Raw genomic sequence first — 19376 nt, forward strand, 5'->3', positions numbered from 1 at the left:
GATATATTTGCATTTGTTTCTCTTTATTCTATGTATGTTTATTAAGATTTTTGATTTTTGATTACCATTAGGTAATCATTCATATGATATCTGCATATAGCAATCTACATTAAATTGATGTGTTTTTTTTTTTTAACTCATTCTTTATTCCTCTCCTTCCCATGCTTTAGGTATGGTGTCATATTTTACATCCTTTTATTTCATGAGCTCCTTGACTGATATTTCCACTAAAGTGTCCCTATTTATACTTCTTTCAGAGATGGTTTAGTGGTCATGAACTCCTTTAGTTTTTGTTTGTCTGGAAAACTCTTTATTTCTCTTTCTGCTCTGAATGATAGCCTTCCTATAGAGCATTCTTAGCTGCAAACTTTTCCCATTTAGCACTTTGAATATATCATGCTGCTCCCCTCTGGTTTGTAAAGTGCTGTAAAATCCGCTGAGATAGCTTTATGAGGTTTCCCTTGGATATAACTGTCTTCTTTAGTCTTGCTGCTTTTCATTTTTTAAATTTTTATATATTTTAAATTTTAAATCCAAGTTAGTTAACATATAGTGTAATATTGATTTCAGGAGCAGAATTTAGTCACTGATCACTTATGTATAACACTTAGTGCTCATCCCACCAAGTGCCTTCCTTAATGCCCATGACCCCTTTAGCCCATCCACCCATCCAATACCCCTTCAGCAATCCTGTTTGCTCTCTGTTATTAAGAGCCTCTTATGTTTTCCCTCCCTCTCTCTTTTCATCTTATTTTTCTTTCCCTTCCCCTATGATCATCTGTTTTGTTACTTAAATTTCACATATGAGTGAAATAATATGATATTTGTCAGATGATATTTGACTGACTTATTTTGCTTAGCATAATAAATTCTAGTTCTGTCATGTTGTTGCAAATGGCAAGATTTCATTTTCTTAATTGTCAAGTACTATTCCATTTTATACATATACCACCTCTTCTTTATCCATTCATCAGCTGATGGACATTTGGGTTCTTTCCATATTGGACTACTGTTGATAGTGCTGCTATAAAGGTGTATGTGCCCCTTCAAATCAGCATTTTTGTATCTTTGGGATAAATACCTAGTAGTGTAACTGCTGGGTCATAAGGTAGCTCTATTTTTAATTTTTTACAGAAACTCCATACACTTCTCCAGAGTGGCTGCACCAGTTTGAATTCTCACCAACAATGCAAACGGATTCCTCTTTATCTGCATCCTTGCCAACATCTGTTGTTTCCTTAGTTGTTAAGTGTAGCCATTCTGACAGGGATGGGGTGGTATCTCATTTTGATTTTGATTTTGATTTCCCTGATGATGAGTCATGTTGAGCATCTTTTCATGTGTCTGTCAGCCATCTGGATGTCTTCTTTGGAAAATTGTCTATTCATGTCTTTTGCCCATTTTTCCACTGAATTATTTCCTTTTTGGGTGTTGAGTTTGAGGAGTTCTTTTTGATTTTGGTTACTAATCTTTTGTCAAATGTGTCATTTGCAAATATCTTCTCTGGTTCCTAGGTTGCCTTTTAGGTTTTTTTATATTGTTTTCTTCACTATGCAGAAGCTGTTTTTAGCCTGATGAAGTCCCAATAGTTCGTGTTTTCTTTTGTTTACCTATCCTCTAAAGACATGTCTAGTAAGAAGTTGCTGCAACTGAGATCAATGAGGTTGATGTCTGTTTTCACCTCTAGGATTTTGATTGTTTCCTGTCTTACATTTAGGTTTTTCATCCATTAAATTTTTTCTTTATCACTATATTTTGCCAGTTTAATCATAATATGTCTTGGTATGGATCTACTTTTATTTTGTTGAAAGTTCTCTGTGCCTCCTGATCCAGATATCTGTTTCCTTCTCCACATTTCAAAAGTTTACAACTATCACCTCTTCAAATAAATTCTCTGCCCCCCACATTTTTTTCTTTTCTTCTTCTGGGACTCCTATAATGCAAAATTCTTATATTTGGTGGATCACTGAGTTCCCTTAGTCTTGCGTAATTCCTTTTTTTCTCTTTTGTTCAGCATAATGACTTTCCATTACTCTGTCTTCTAGGTCATTAATACATTCCTCTGCTTCTTCCAGCCTGTTATTCATTTCATCAGACATGTGTCTCATTTTGTTTTTGAGTCATTTATCCCTGCTATGTTATTCTTTACCTTTGTGATAATGGTGTCACTCATGCCTTACACCTTTTTTCTCAAATCCACTGAGTATCTTTATGATCATTAATTTTAATTATCTATCAGGCATGTTACTTATATCTGTTTTATTTAGATCTCTGGCCATTGCCCTGTCCTGTTCTTTCATTTGAGAGAAACTCCTCTGTCTTCTCATTTTGTCTAAGTTTTTATGCCTGCTTCTCTCTGCTAAGAAAGTCAGCTATGTCTCCTATTATTGAGGGTAATGGCCTTATGAAGAAGAAATCCTGTAGTGCCCTACAGCGTAGTATCCCCTGTTACCCAGGACCTGGTGCTTTTGGGAGTATCTCCAATATATGCTGCATTTGCTCTGCTGTTGTTTCCTGGCCACTTTATCATTCAGGCCAGTCATCTGAAGAGGTTTTCTTTGCATGCGGTGGACAAACACTTTGCAGTGCTAAGTTTTAACTGGGTGTGATCTGGTCTGCTTGTGAAATGAGACCTGTCACTGTCACTACCAGAACTGAGGATCCACAGAACTTCCAAGTCAGGAATTGCAGTGTTGGCAGTGGATTTGGCTGGTGTTTTTGGGGAGTCCTGACATGCTGGGACTGAAGCAGCATGACTCAGAAGAGATGTTCCACCGGAGTGTGGCATTCTGGGGTGGGGCTTGGTGTCAGAAGTAGGTTAGCTATTGTTAGGGCTGTGCTAGTTCCAGCAGGTGGTCCTCTACTTATGCTGAGGATCAGGGGAAGGAAATGGCACTAGCCAATTTCTTTGATCTTGGGTGGGTCTCTCCATGAACACGACCTCTCTAAGACACTCTGAATGACTAACCTTCCCAGTGTGCGCTCAAGGTACTCTTCAGATTGCTGTTTCCATGCTATATGTCCGTGGGCTTAGACATTACAAAGAGCAACCCCAATGCCTCCAGGCTCTCTTTGAGCCAAGATCACTAACCTTCGGTACTCCAGGCTTGAAGGGGCACCTGGGTCGCTCAGATGGTTAAGCGTCTGACTCTTGGTTTCGGATCGGGTCATGATCTCACAGTTCTTGAGTTTGAGCCCTGTGTGGGGCTTTGCACTGACAGTGCATAGCCTGCTTGGGATTCTCTCTCTCTCCCTCTTTCTCTGCCTTCCCCTGCTCTCATGCTCTCTCTCTCTCTCTCAAAATACATAAATAAACTTAAAAAATAGAACCCCAGGATTTAATCCTGACTAGTTGCAAGAACTCATGAAATTCAACCTCAGTCACTTCCAAGACAATTGCTATGGGGATTAATCTTCCCTTTATAGGCTTCCCTGTGTGTTAGTCTGTGTCTCTTATTCTTCTCCAGAACCATGGCTCCTTCTCCACGGTAGCAGCCAAGATGTGTTTCTTTCCAAAACTGCATTTCCATACTGCCTGCCATTTTTGATATGGTCTTTTATCTCCCTTTAGTTGTGGAGTATGTTCTACCATTTTCAGATCAATTTCTGGGGTATCTAACATGATTTAATAATTATATGGTTGGATTCATGGGATGAGGTGAGACTTGGGTGCTCCTATGCCACCATCATCTTCCACAGGTAATTCTACATAGGTAATTCTTTTTTTTTTTTTTTTAAGCAGGTAATTCTTAATATGATTACAGCCAATGCAACATATGGAGCAAACTTATACTAAAAAGGAGTGGTTTTTTTTTTTAAATTCAAATCTAACTAGGCAACCTAAAATTTATCTGACAAACCTGAAATAAAAGTTAAAAATGGCTTATTGTAAAAATAAATCTTTGAATTAAATGAATCACAAACAAATCCAACCAAAAAGGAAAAATAAAAAAGAGAAACTATAAATACAGTAATCAAAAATGGCAATGGTGCACAATAATCAGAAGAATTTACAATGTAAGTTTACTCTGCGCAATTCTGGCTAACAAGCATAATTTCTAAGATTAAACTCCCCAGTAAAGTCTAAATCCACCAAATGCTATACTAAAGGGAGAAACTACTAAATAAATAACAAACTCTAAATTTTTGTTTAGTAGATTGTAATCAAAATCAAGTTGTTTTGTTTTGTTTTGTTTTTTAAAAAGCATATCCAGTGGAAAGAAACAGGCTGAGATAAATTCCCAAAGGAATGTTAAGAACAAAGGGCACCTGGGTGGCTCAGTCAGTTAAGCATCCAACTTCAGCTCAGGTCATGATCTCATAGTTAGTGGGTTTGAGCCCCATGTGGGGCCATGCTGACAGCTGGAGCCTGGAGCCTGCTTTAGATTCTGTGTCTTCCTCTCTCTTGAAAAATTAAATAAATAAACATTAAAAATTAAAATAATCATAAATTTACTTAAACTTCAGAGCATAGGTATGGAATGAAAATCTCCACATTTATTATATGAAGCTACTATATATTTATCCTAAAACATGAAATGATTGTATCATAAATGAAAATTACAAGTAAATTCACTTGTGAGTATCTACACAACATCGCATAAAAAATATTTGTGAATAAACCAACATACTAAAATATATAGCATGTCATAACTACATGAGATTTATTCCAGGAAAGTGGATGTGGCTTGATATAAAGAAACACATAAATATGATCCATCTCATTACAGCTAAAGAAAAATATTATATGACAATATTCATTTACTTAGTAGGTATATAACATTGAAACTCTATAAATGGTAAAAACTTTCAAGAAATAAAAATTGATAGTTTATCCTATATATATATATATATACACACATATATACAGATATATGTGTGTATATACATATATATACACACACACTCATTTATACACACAAAAACACAGAATTCTAGTAGTGTACGGGACAGCATATTCCATGCCTAGGAACCACTAGAGGTTCCTGGTTTTCCCCTCAAGTCAGACATAAACCAGAATTTCAACTACCTCTAATTCTATGTATCATTGTATCATGGGAATTCCCTAATATTATTAGGTAATAGAAAACATCCCATCCATTATCTACAAACCTTCAGTATCTTCCTAAAAGTTAAAGAAACATATTGTCATTTAGCATCTGAAAACTTCCATGGTCTGTGTTTGATCTACTTAACATTGTTAGCCGACTTTTCAATTACTTCCTTTCATACGCAACAAGCAGTGATATTTTAATATCCTGAACATTTTGTTCACCTCTCTACATTTGTTCATATTGTTTCTTCCATCTAAAATCACTTTTTCCGATTAAGTCTCTGTTTGATAAGATCCCGCCAGTATGTCAAGATCCTATTTCTGTGTTAGAGAGAACGACTCTTTTTTTGTGGGTGAAATCCTATATTCTCCCTCATTTCTTTATATATTTGTAACTTTCATTACTGAAATTCAGTTTGTGTTTCCATTTTCTTTTCCTTACTACATTTAAAACACATTGCAAGTGGGGAGGAGTTTGGGTTATTCAGAAGCAGTTTGTTTGGTTTCCTGACAAAGAAAAGTTCTTCTTCCCTGGAAAGATGACAGCCATCGATTACCCTGACCAGTCAAAGTAATCTTTTACTTAGTATTTGCAGTAAGTGGGAGTTCACCATGGTACATGAATCACACTCAATGTTAGGCCAGTCCAACTAACAGACACTTTTGTCTGCTGAGGCACATTTAATCTTTGGTTTCATCTGTTTTTGACAAAACTGGTTTCTCGATTACTATCATAATTTGTATTTTTAGTACAGAAAGACAGTGAATGCTCTCTTTACAAAATATTTTGATTATAGCATTTTAAAATGTTGTACATTTAAAATAAATTGCTTACCTTAACAATATTAAGCTGAAAAAAAGAAAGGCTGATCCAAAAGAATACATATTATTGATTTAATTTTTATAATATTTTAGAGAAGACATAACTACAGAATGAAAAATGGTGGCGGCTGGAGTGATTGGTTAAAGAGGGGCAAAGAGCATATTCTAGAGTTAGGACATGCTGTAGTTTGGATTTCTGGTGAACAGGTGAATATATTTGTCAAAATGTATTGTATTGTACCTGTAAAATGGGTACATTTTATTAAATGTAAATTATACCTGAAAAAAATGTTTATTTAAACACAAAGTGAATTACCTTGTTTTAATGCTTGAAGACCAGGAGTTGCTAATGAAATAAATAATTAATAGTTAATAGTTACCTTGAAAGTAGGTATTTTAAGAGAAAACAAATCCTATATATCCAAATTCAAATTACATGAATTATGTATAAAATTTATCATTGATGTCCTAAGGCAGAAAAACATGATGATGATACCTAAAGTATTATAAACTAGCATGAAGATATTTCCTTAAATTGGTATAAATAGAATCTTTATTTCAAAAATAACTTGCTTACCAAAAAAGTTATAAAATCAACATTTTTAGCTATTTTTGAAAACATTGAATTTATGTAATTTCATATCTTCCATGGAAAATTTTTACCTTTATTTTAATGTTACTTTTATATATCATTCTAATAACAGTTACATTTATTTTTTGGCAGGCAACAGAAGCCCGTTGTCCTTATAACAGTGTAATTATCATTTTTAACTTTGTTACCTTTATATTCTCTCAAATATTTAAGAAATGCCTCCTTTTTTTCAGTAATAAAACCCAGTAGGTAGTAAATTTTCAGGTGATTATATCAGGCACTGGCTGGAATCTTAATGTGGGGTAATTTTACCCCTCAGGAAACATAACAATCACCATTCAACTATACTTCCTGCGGTGTACTAGACTTTTAAGAATAGAATACTTCAAATAAGAAAAACAATTTGCAAGTTAGTCAAATGAGGTAGATATTATATTTACTAGATGTCAAGGTAGGGTGTTATTAGCAAATGCTACAGCCATCTAAAACCATTTTTTAATTTGATCAAGTAACTACAGCTGTGCAAAACAGGGAAGTAAAAAATGGTGAATAAAATGAAAACAAATTCCTTTTATTTCCAACAAAAAAATTTAGCTGAGTGGGGATAGATTCATTTTTAGGATTAGTTTGGAAAGCATCAACAATAAAAAATAAATAACCATTTATATTTTATTCAATATAGCAGCTAGTATTGGGGGAACTAACATACAAGACAATTTATGAAGATGTGTAGGACAAACTACCAGTGTATAAATATTTGTAGTAAAAGTATAGGAAGTATTATTTACAGAAAAATATATTACACACAAAAATCTTTAATATGAGGTATATCAGAATATCTAAAATATTTAATTTTTTAAATTTTTTAATTTTAGTTTTGATAGAGAGAGAGAAAGAGTATTAGTGGGAGAGGCACAGAGAAGGAAGGAGACATAGAATCCAAAGCAGACTCCAGGTTCTGAGCTGTCAGCACAGAGCCCCATGCAGAGCTTGAACTTGTGAACCACAAAATCACGACCTGAGCCATACTTGAACCCTTACTGACTGAACCACCCAGGTGCTCCCAAAATATTTTAAAAATGAGAACTTCGGCAGATAGTTATTGAGAACACATTTGTGAAGAGTTTTATTTCTAGTAATGTGAACAATATTTTTTCAAATAAGTCCTTTTTAAGAGAACAGATGAGCAAATGACTTAGAAAAAATCTGTCACATGGTATCAGAAAGCTGACAACTCAAATTTAGAGGGAGAGGGGGATGATGAAGCAAAGTACTTGACACCACATTTCTACTCTAAAACAACACCAACTTTGAAAGTCCTTTTGAGAGGCTGAGATCTTGAACAGATATACAGGTGAGATGGGGAAACAAATCGTGAAGTGCAGGACCTGTCACAAAGCTGGTAAACATGCTACATTTCTAGAAAGGAGATGGAAGAGAAATGTTCTAGGAGTAACTGACATAGACCATTGGTCATGAGAACTGAAAAGTTTACCATCATTTCAATTCATGATTGGTTTAAGAGGATTTTCACCTAGCCTGACTTTATACCAAAATATAAAAGAATATCCTACTATGACCTAAAAAATGTGTAAAATTCATGTACCAAATTCAACCATCAATCAAAAATCATGAAACACACAAGAAGACAGACTCAAACTGAAATGAAGGAAATTGCAGTAATTAGAAAGAGACTCGGGATATAAAACTAATGGAGTTAAGGGATACAGATTTTAAAGTAACTGTGATTTTCATGTTCAAGGAAATAAAACAGAATTTCAGGAGTAAAGTGAAAACCATAAAGATAAATCAAATGGAAATTTAAGGACTAAAAAATAACTTGAACTATGTAAAATGTATTTAATAGCTTTTTTGCATAACTTAAGAAAATTATTCTTCTGAAAGACATTTCAAAAGAAAAATATTTATAAGGAAGCAAAGAGAGAAAAAATATGGGAAATAACGTGAGAAAATATTAACATGCATCAATTTCCTCCTTCAAGTTTTCTAGAGAAGTCACAAAAGTCAGCCACATCTACAGTCCTGGCCATTGCTTTTGGCCTTAATATTTAAATGCAAGAACTTTTGCATAACAAGTGCTTGTTTTTGTGTTTAGTGTCCATCACTGCCCCCCAAAGATGAAGGTCTTAGTGATTGTAATGTGACAGCACCCAGGTGTGATCACACTAACATCCACCAGCCCAAGTGGCTTTTTTTACCAATTGATCATCAAAATTCCAGAAGGAAATATCGAGGTTCTTTTCCTAAGGTAACTTCCTTCTGGAGTTTTGGTTTGGTTCCCCTCACACTGGACACACAAACAAAGACTTGAATGATATGAAACAATTGGGAAAATAGTGAAAGAGGGAGAGGGAAGAAAGACAAACTAATAAAGTTTACAGCAAGTGAATGTCGGGAATCCAGTCTTCTGAGAACCCTCTGAGACACAGGCATAACGCAACTCAGAACTGTCCTGCAGGAGGCAAGAAAACTGGGTGTTTATCTACTCACTTCCATTCCCAGCAGCTGAGAGCTACCCTCACAAGGCACTCCTGGTTTGTGCCTGCGTAGAGCTGTGCAAAGTCCCTCAGTGTCAGAGAAACATTCTGCCAGAGAAAAGAATGAGATGTTTAGAGCTAAAGCTGAAAACCCTTTGGCAAACCAGGGCCTGTTCACAGGCACATGCGGACTCAGATGACCTGAAGGGAGAAAAAGTAGGCATATACTGCTCAACAGCCTAAATGTCCATCAATAATTGAACGAAAAATTAATTGTGAACCAGTCACATAATGGAACACTATACAGGGATGAAAATAAATAATCTGCTGCAACTTGCAAAGATATAGATGATTCTCACATAGTTGGAGCAACAGAAGCCAAACATCAAATAATATATGTAGCCCTTTTCCAAGTTATACAGTTTAAAAATGGGCAAAGCAAATCCATGGTGTTAAAAGTCAGAATGGTGGTTTAAGTTTGAGAAGAAAAAAAATATTAACAGGACACATAAGAGGGTCTGTCTGGTTGTACTGGTAACATGATTTTTTCACTGGGTAATTGGCTCGTGTTAATTTTGGGAAACTCACTTAGCTGGACACTTGCAATTTATACAGTTTTCTGTGTGTAAGTCATGCTTCAAAAAAAGTTTTCTGGTATTTATATTGTTCCTGCTTTTAAATATGTCCTTAATCTTCCGTCTAGTAACTACCTTGCCAGAATAGAGATATTACTCCTCTTGAAGTCATGACCATCCTAAAAATTGCTAAATTCGTTGTTCTTTTCTCAATCTATATTTTCTGCTGCATTGTCAAATGCATTTTTGCTTCTTAAAATTTTCTCCCCTCTTGGTTTCAGTCCTGCTTTACTGATTTAGTTCTTATTACTTCTTAATTTCTCATAACATATCTATTTTTAAATTCTTCTACAAGATAAACATACTGCTATTTTTCACAAAAACCTCCTTGATTTCTGTACAGAGAGTAGTCTTTATTCTCTGCTACTGTTGTATAATTAGTTATTTGGATAGATTGTAATAAGCAATGAAAAAATTGGGTAGATTCTTATGGAATGAAGCTAGATCTATGTATATAATCTGCATGCATAATTATAGAAATACACTAAAACCTCGGCTTGTGAGCATAATTCATTCTGCAAAAATGCTTATAATCCAAAGCACTTGTACATCAAAATGAATTTCCCCATAAGAAGTAATGGAAACTCAGATGATTTGTTCCACAACTTAAAAATACTCATTTTATATGAATATATATGTAATGTAAAACAAAGTAATGTGTATATATATGATACAAAACAATAAAGAAAATAGAAAATAGAAAGAAAAAGAAACGTTAACCTACACTTATGCTGAAAATCTTTGTGGCTAGTGTGTAGGGGACAAGAGGGTTACTGTGTGGGACGACTTCCACTATCACTAACAATCACGGCTATCTATTGGCTCAATGGAATCTTTTTCTTTTCATGCAACTTTAACAAGGAACCTATCCAATGACACTTGCTTTTGCCTCCTTTTGAGGATTTCATGGAAATGTGACACTGCATTGTCATTAAACAGATTTATCACTCACACTGCTACAGCCTTATTTAAGTGGTGCTTTTCTATAAAATTTTGCACTGTTTCCCACGTTTTGCACATCTGTCTAATATTATTTGAAGTGAGGGATTCCTCCACCTTTTTCTCCTCCTCCTGTGTAGATGAGATGCAGATGTAGAGTTCTTACAAAATCTTGCAATTTTAGACACTCACATACCTCCCTTGTACTTCTTAATGATTTCCTTCTTAATTTCCACTGTAATCATCTCCTCTTTCTTACCAGCTTCTTTTCAACCCTTCTCTGCATGTGGGCCGTTGTATATGCTTGCACGGATGTTGGCTATAGTACAGTATTAATAAACTATTGTCATATACTGTATTTAATGTAACTGCAATAAGGCAGCAGAGAAAAGGGTCTATATCAGCCCACAGACTGATATAGAATGAAGCAAAGGGTTCGTTAAACTTAGTCTTATAAGAAAAAGCAAAGGACTGTCCATAAGAAGTCTGAAGTGACAAAAAAAATACACTAGTGCCAGTTGTGGGCACTCTCCAGCAGCTGAGACCAAGTATCCAAGCATGGGAGGTGATTACCCACAATCTCGTAGTGAGAGAAAGAGAGAGAGAAAAGAATCATTGGCTCAGTTGTGATCTTGTGATATTCGACATCATGTACTACTTGTATTGCAAGACATTACTTGTTTATCAAGTGAAAATTCATTAGAAATGTTTGCTTATCTTGTGGAATACTCACAGAACAAGTTACTTGCAATCCAAGGTTTTCCTGTATATAAATATGTATTTATAATAACTGCCCCATAACACCATGATGACTGTTTTCCAAATTCTAATGAGGTATTGTTGAAAAACCAACCTCCTTGGCTCAGAACCAAAATAAAATGTAAAGACAGTTTCGGATAAAGAGGAAGAATAACATTATTGCTTTGCTGGACAAAGGAGGCTGCACCAGGCTATAGCCTTCAAAAACTTCAAGCCTGCTGATGGGAAGGGCCTGGAGGATGGCAGGTTACAGGGAAATACAGGATCTAGCTTGTTTAGACAGGAATCCTATACTTGATGCCAGGCTCCTCAGCTTGTCTTTGGGTTGGAACCTGGTTCTTGAAACAAAAGGCTAAGAAATGAGGAGGGAAGGTTTATGGAAGAGAGGGAAAGTTTACTTTATTTCTATTTATTTATTTTTTTATTGTAATTTTTTAATCTTTTTTTTTCTCTCATAGTTTATTGTCAAGTTGGTTTCCATATAACACCCAGTGCTCATCCCAACAAGTGCCCTCCCCCATACACATCACCCCCTTCCCCTCCCCCCCATCAGTACTCAGTTTGTTCTCAGTATTCAATAGTCTCTCGTGATGGTTTGCCTCCCTCCCTCTCCCCAACTATTTTTCCCTTTCTCCTCCCCCATGGTCATCCATTAAGTTCCTCCTGTTCCACTTATAAGTGCAAACATATGGCATCTGTCCTTCTCTGCCTGACTTATTTCACTCAGCATAACCCCCTCGAGTTCCATCCACGTTGCTACACATGGCCAGATTTCATTCTTTCTCATTGCCATGTAGTATTCCATCGTATAGATAAACCATATTTTCTTGATCCATTCATCAGTTGATGGACATTTAGGTTCTGGGAAAGGTTACTTTAAAATCGAGCTTCCCTGAAGCATTAGTGCAACCATTTTGATTTGTGTTCAATTTTATGCTTTTAAACAGTTTCAGTATTGCCAAGAAATGTTGTTTTAGGTCACATAACACCTTGATATTAATGAGAAAGCTTTGTTCCATTACGCTGTGATGAGGCAGATATTCTTATCCTATATAATGATATAAAATAATACTCATCAAATTACTGAATCATCAAGTTTTTCCTTCCATAACAAAAGTTCTATACAATTATAGTCAATAATTCCTATATATTTTTTAAGGTTTATTTATTTATTTTAGGGGGGAGGGGGGCATGGGCAGAGAGAGAAAAAATCCCAAGCAGACTCCTCACTGTGAACTGAGAGCCGACACAGAGCTGCATTTCACAAACACTGAGATCATGATCTGAGGCAAAATCAGGAATCAGACACTTAGGGCACCTGGGTGGTTCAATCGGTTAAACATCTCACTCTTGATTTTGGCTAAGGTCATGATCTCATGGCTCATGATATTTGGCCCATCACTGGGCTCTGGACCCTACTTGGGATTCTCTCTCTCCTTCTCTCTCCACCATCCCCTCACTCACACTTGCTGTCTCTCTCAAAATAAATACACTGAAAGAAAAAGAGCTGGACACTTAACTGACTGAGCCACCCAGGCACCCCAATAATTTAAATACTATTATATATTTCACTTGCCAATGCCATTTACAATGATGTAATGAAAATTATGTATTTTAAAATATTTAGAACTAATGTCTTAGTTTAGATTTTGATCGTTATATGTACGGTGACAAAGTTTATACAGTTTAAAGAATGTTTACTTATTTTACACATGTAAATATTTATCATTTTTAATAATCACATATATCATATTTATAAACATGTGTATAATATAGAAATACTACATTATGCAATATGATACAAATTTAACATAGGCCAACAATAATATATAAGGGTATTAATGGGCATATATAGAAAAAGAAATATCAGTGCTCCATGTCTACATAGTCAACTAAGAAGCAAATCAAAACTACTACAATAATTTATCAATTTTCATCCTTTAGACTGTGAAAATATTGATAATATCTACAGTTGTCAAGAATGTAGATAGAAGAGGTATGCCTGGATGGCTGAGTTGGTTAAGAGTCTGATTTCAGCTCAGGTTATGATTTCGCAATGGCCAGTGAGTTCCAGCCATGCGTTGGGCTTTGTGCTGACAGCTCAGAGCCTGGAGCCTGCTTCAGATTCTGTCTCTCCCTCTCTCTGCCCCTTACCTGCTTATGTTCTTTTTCTCTCACTCTCCAAAATGAATAAATATTTAAACATTTTTTAATGTTTTTATTTCTTTTTGAGAGTCAGAGAGAGACAGCATGAGCAGGGGAGGGTGAGAGAGAGAGGGAGACACAGAATCCGAAACAGGCTCCAGGCTCTGAGCTAGCTGTCAGCACAGAGCCTGATGCGGGGCCAAACCCACCAACAGAACCTTGAGATCATGACTGGAGCTGAAGTTGGACGCCCAACCGACTGAGACACCCAGGCGCCCCTAAATATTTTTTAAAAATGAAAAAAAAAAAAAAAAGAATGTAGATAAAAGTGTCCACCCACATGCTGTTAGCAGGAGTATAAATTGTTTAAGCCATTTTGTGGAAATTTTCCCAGTCATTCTGAATTTAAGTACATTTACTATTCTCTACAAACTGCATGTCTTCTAGATGTATATTACTAATTCCATGAACCTGGTCTTTCCAGATGCTATTCATGTAAAAACAAATTAAAAAAAAAAAAGAAAGAAAATGCCAATGATTCTCTTCCAGTTTAACAAAGAAAACTTGCAAATAATGAGACTTCCAGTAAACATAAATGTCAATTTAATTATTATTACATGGCAACAAATTAGTTAGTATTATAGACTGTTAGAGTTTAAGGGTTATTTTAATAGAACATAGTAATCTCTGGGGCACCTGGGTGACTCAGTTGGTTAAGCGCTGACATCGCTCAGGTCATGATCTTGCAGTTTGTGGGTTCGAGCCCCACGTCGCTCTGTGCTGACAGCCAGCTCAGAGCCTGGATCCTGCTTCAGATTCTGTGTCTCCCTCTCTAACTGCCTCTCCCACACTTGCACTCTCTCTCTCTCTCAAAAAATGAATAAATGTTAAAAAAAATTAAAAAGAACAATTATTTCTTAAGACTGGATGTCTTTAAATGCTACGTTTTTATAATTTTTCTTCTAAGAACAATTTTATTTTGCAGCACGATGAAGTCAAGTTTTTCAACTTGTGTTGCTTATATTTCTTTAACTATACAGTAGAAGGGACTGCAATTTTAAGACTAACTACTGGGAAAACATCACTTAAAGTAAGAAGCAGACTTATGAAGCTCATAATTTCAGTATAGAAAATGAAAGGCAGAAAGAAAATTTGAACGAATGGAATATGGATCATGTATACTCTCCTATAATATGCACATAAGTACAGACATGGAGAGCTGTTGGCATAGATTTATGGATGCAGTAGCTCATTGTAACGTTTGAATTTAGAAGTCCACCTGAGTTTAAATGTCCCATCTAAATGTCAACTGATAGAGTATTGCCTATACAAATTATGGCTGGAAGATATGCAACCAGAACAAAGAAGGCTCTATCTGTGCACAGGACATTTTATAGGAAACAAAAAAGTGCACTGTATAATAATATGAACATTTTGTTTCATTGGACCTGTTAAGGCTCTACCTACCAATAATGGCCATCTCACTTCTCTACTCGCAACCTCACATTACAAGCACATCCCAACACACTTGGCTCTTTCAGTCCAAGAATTCTCACAACTGCCAGAAGGCAGGCTTATGGACATATGCCAGTGATTCTTAATTAATTGATCTTCTTGTGTCCAAATTTCCCAGCTATTAGAGTCATATTACATGTGATATAAGGCATAGAAAGAGAAAGGTTGTAAAACTGTATACTGCAAGTTTATCTCACAGTGTTCTTGCTTTAACTGAGGAAAAAATGGTATATATAATTATATATGTAAATATATAATAATAATCTCTATATAAATATAATGTGTGTGTGTGTGTATAGAAAAGGAAGCCTGAAGGAAAAGAACCAGTGTCCTTAAATAACGATCACTACTCATGATGAAATGACAGTATCTTTCTGGAGCAGGCAAAAGCAATTTGCTAGTCACAAGTCATTGATTGAAAAGGCTTGAAAATACGGGCCTATAGAGTTAAAATGCATCCATTTCATATACAGATATTCTTTTCAAACATGTACCAACTAATATATGAATTAATTTATGTCCCGATTACTAATTATGTATTTTTATATGTATAATATAATGCACAAAATCTAGTATTAAATTTAAAAGTATCAAAAAAGATTTCAACTCTACTTAATGAATTAAACATTTCAACATTTTCTAGTTTTAATTCTTTCATGAGGCAAACAGTTTTAAATTATTCATTATTTTGAATAAGTGATAATGACATTATTCAATATTCTACTTAGGAATTTTAATTACAAGAAATTGCAAGGACTCCTCCCCAGCTCATTAAGGATCATGACTCTTCCTCTTCAGCCCATTATTTACCAGCACAAATTGATTCCCAGGAGATTTGGTTGGGCTCCCCTTGGGAAATATGCCCACTCCTAGTTGACTTAGGTGTCATGACAGGTCATTTCAAACAAAAAAATGGCCTTTAGGCATAAAATACAGGAGGCTGGGCAGGTTTACATGGAGTTGATAAACAGCTTACATAGCTCCAGTGCTCTAGATTTATCTATATTCTTAATAATTATAACATTGTCAATTGATTTTAAGAAGAGAATAATGAATGAAATATTCTTTAGACTCTCTTATTCCATTGTCATTCATGAAACAGAAAACTCTATAAATGTGAAGACCAATGCTTCAGGTCTCAAATGTTAAATCATACTGTGGTTAATAAAACAATGCAGTACATCCACTTGAGATTTCACATTTTTGTTTGTAAGGACATACTTTTCCAACAGTTTCCGAAGGTGCATTGTAGAAACCAAGGGAATAAAGCAAGCCAACACAACCTCATTAGAAATAAGGAACAGATACAAGTAGATTAACCTTAAACATTGTTAACTTCAGAATGGGCTGGAAGAGATGGTCATTTAAGGTCAGTTGATTGATCTCAATATTATTGAAATGTAGTAGCTTCTCAACTGGTACAATGGAAAAATATGTTCTCAGCAAAACTGGTAAAGTAAAAACTGGGCTGGAAAGATTTTTTTTTGAACAAGTGATAGCTTTAGCCATTTCAAAAGCTGATGGTTAAAAATGTATGCATTAGTTACTGTTTAATTTTTAAAGCAGTGTTAATATTAGATGGAATCTCTCTAACAAAATAAGAGAAATAAAAATCACATTGAAATTCCGTGAAACAGTGCAGAACAGGACTTTTAGCAGGAATTCTTTCAATCTCATATGTACATATTGGGAAAAAAATTAAAGAGGTTATGGTATGGAAGAATTATTTTCTAAAACCATAAGGTCAAAAGTGTGACTGCTTGTTGGTTGGGGTGGCGAATTGGGATTTAAGAAAAATTAGTACTTGAACATATTGAAAGCAAGGGTTTTAGATGAGAGTAATTCCGAAAGATGGAATGGTATTTACCATTTCACAGGATTTTAATATAATCCCATTCCTGAGCGATTAACAATCACTTCAGGGTCTAAACCTCTTCATATGTGACTGGGTCCTGTCCTCTCCCATCCAGCTCTATGGTAATAAGGAAGTGGTGCAGGGTTGAAGTTGGGGAGTTGGGGTGGAAGACATAAGAAGAAGATATTAATGATATTTTGGTTCAAATTTGGAATACCTGAAAGTGTACGAGTGCAAAGTGTTGGTGTCAATGGTGTGTGAAGTGAAATGAAAAACTAGCAACCAGAAACATGGCCATGCTGATAAAGATTAAAAATGAGGGGGCTAACAGAAATACGCACTTGAGGAAAAGGAAATTTTTCATCTTCAAATTTTATGAGAACAAGGCTTTTTCATATAGTAACTTCATAGTGTAAGATAAAATGGGTTGTATTAAATTAAAAGCATAAGTCTAAATGACATGACATATCCAAGTATGGATTTTTGTGATTGAGAAGGTAACTCACATATCAGCCAGGATTGGAGCCAGGGCTGCCACACTCCTCGGAATCCTGTGTGTTTCCCTTCTTCCTTTAACAATAGAAAAGAATGATTTCCCTATCACCCAATGATTAGAATCCAACACAATAAACTCTACTTCCTTCTTAATGATTATAATAAAATAAACATATAAAATGATTCTGCTTTAAATGTTATAACTTTACTTTCCTTTGATTTTTCAACACTTGACTTGGTTACATTCAATCCTTCTAACAGATGTCCCAACTAGTTAAATGACTGATGAACACACTCTAGTCCCGAAAAGTATTAATCACAATAATCCTATTCTCCCTGCCTTCTCACATTCCAGCTGGTTATCCTGTATCTCAGATATAAATACTGTATACATGTAGCTATGAATCATCTAAGATACCTTCTTTATGCATAATCTAAAATAATACATGATAAAATTATGAAATATATTTTATGAAGCAAAAATCAAGTTTTCACCGAAATACCCAATAGCCCCCCTTTTTTTGTATCCTAAATGCATTATGTACATACTTCAACTCCTATGCTCTGAACATGAATTTGTAGGTTTATCAGTATGTGCTGAAAATACAACTTTTCCTGGGTAAAATATACTCATGTTTTTTGTAAAATCTGTTTCCAAAGAGGTATGACCTCTCATTTGGTATATACTTATTAAATGGTTACTTTCTTATATAGATTTTTGTTATTGCAGTATCTTTTTAAAAATGCCACAAATTTAGGAGCTTGAAACAACACAGATTTGTTATCTCACTGTTTCCTTGGGTAAGGAGCTTAGGTGCAGGTAATTTGGATTCTCTGCACAGGATCCAGCCAGGCTTAAATAAAGGTGTCAGTTGAGGTTGTTATCTTATCCAAGGCTGGGTCTTCATACATCATTGGTGGTTGGCAGAATTCAGTTTCTTACAGTTCTAGGACCAAGGTCTTCAGTTTCTGGAGGCTGCCCCTCATTCCCTGCCATTTGGCCCTTCCTCACTGTGTGACAATTTGCTTATTCAGGGTAAACTAAGATGCTCTTTTAGCTTCAGACAAGCAGATCTTCTTTTTTTTTTTTTTTTTTTTTTTACCCAACTTTATTTTTTATTTTTATTTTTTCAAATTGACATGGGTTTCTTTATTTCATGTCTAAATTTTCTTTTTTTAAAAAAATAGTTTATTGTCAAATTAGTTTCCACATAACACCCAGTGCTCATCCCCACACGTGTCCTCCTCCATGCCCGTCCCTCCCTCCCCCCACCCCACATCCATCAGTCCTCAGTTTTTGTCAGCATTCATCAGGCAGATCTTCTTTTAAAGGGCTCATCTAAGTAGGTCAGGCTCCTACATGATCATTTCCCTTTTGATTAATTTAAAGTTCATGGACTAGAGACCTGAATAGAACTGAAAAGTCCCTTCACTTTTGCCATATAACTTAACCAACAAAGGGAATGACTATCCCATCCTATTCATATTACACTGACAAGCACATATTAATGTAGGGCCTAAATGACAGGGAACAAGTTCTTGAAGGATGTTATAAGTTGAATGTGTCCTCTTAAAACTCGTGTATTAAAATCTTTACCCCATATCTCATAATGTGATATTACTTGGAGATAGGGTCTTTACAAAAGTGATGAGGTTAAAATGAGCTCATTAGGATGGGCTCTAATCCAAAGGACTAGTGTCCTTATCAGTAGGAGAAATTTGGACACATTCAGATAAGAAGAGAATGCCATGTGAAAATGAAGACAGCCAAGGAGGGGGACCTGGAACAGAGTGCTCCTTCCTAGCCTTCAGAAGGATCCAGCCTTTCCCACACCTTGATTTTGGACTAACAAACTTCAGAACAGTGAGAAAATAAATTTATGTTAAGCCACCCAGGTTGTGATAACTTGTTATAGAAGCCCTATGTAACTAATATAAAGGATTATCATAGAATTCTGCCTGCAACAGTTTTCTACCCTCTTTTAACCCCCCCCCCACTTCATTATTAGCAATATTTACTTCCGTGAAATCTTCTGCACTCTGGAGGAGATGCTGTCAATCCTGCAAT

Source organism: Hyaena hyaena, unplaced genomic scaffold, assembly GCF_003009895.1.
Source record: "Hyaena hyaena isolate Hyena2069 unplaced genomic scaffold, ASM300989v1 scaffold_649, whole genome shotgun sequence".
NCBI classification, from domain to species: Eukaryota; Metazoa; Chordata; class Mammalia; order Carnivora; family Hyaenidae; genus Hyaena; species Hyaena hyaena.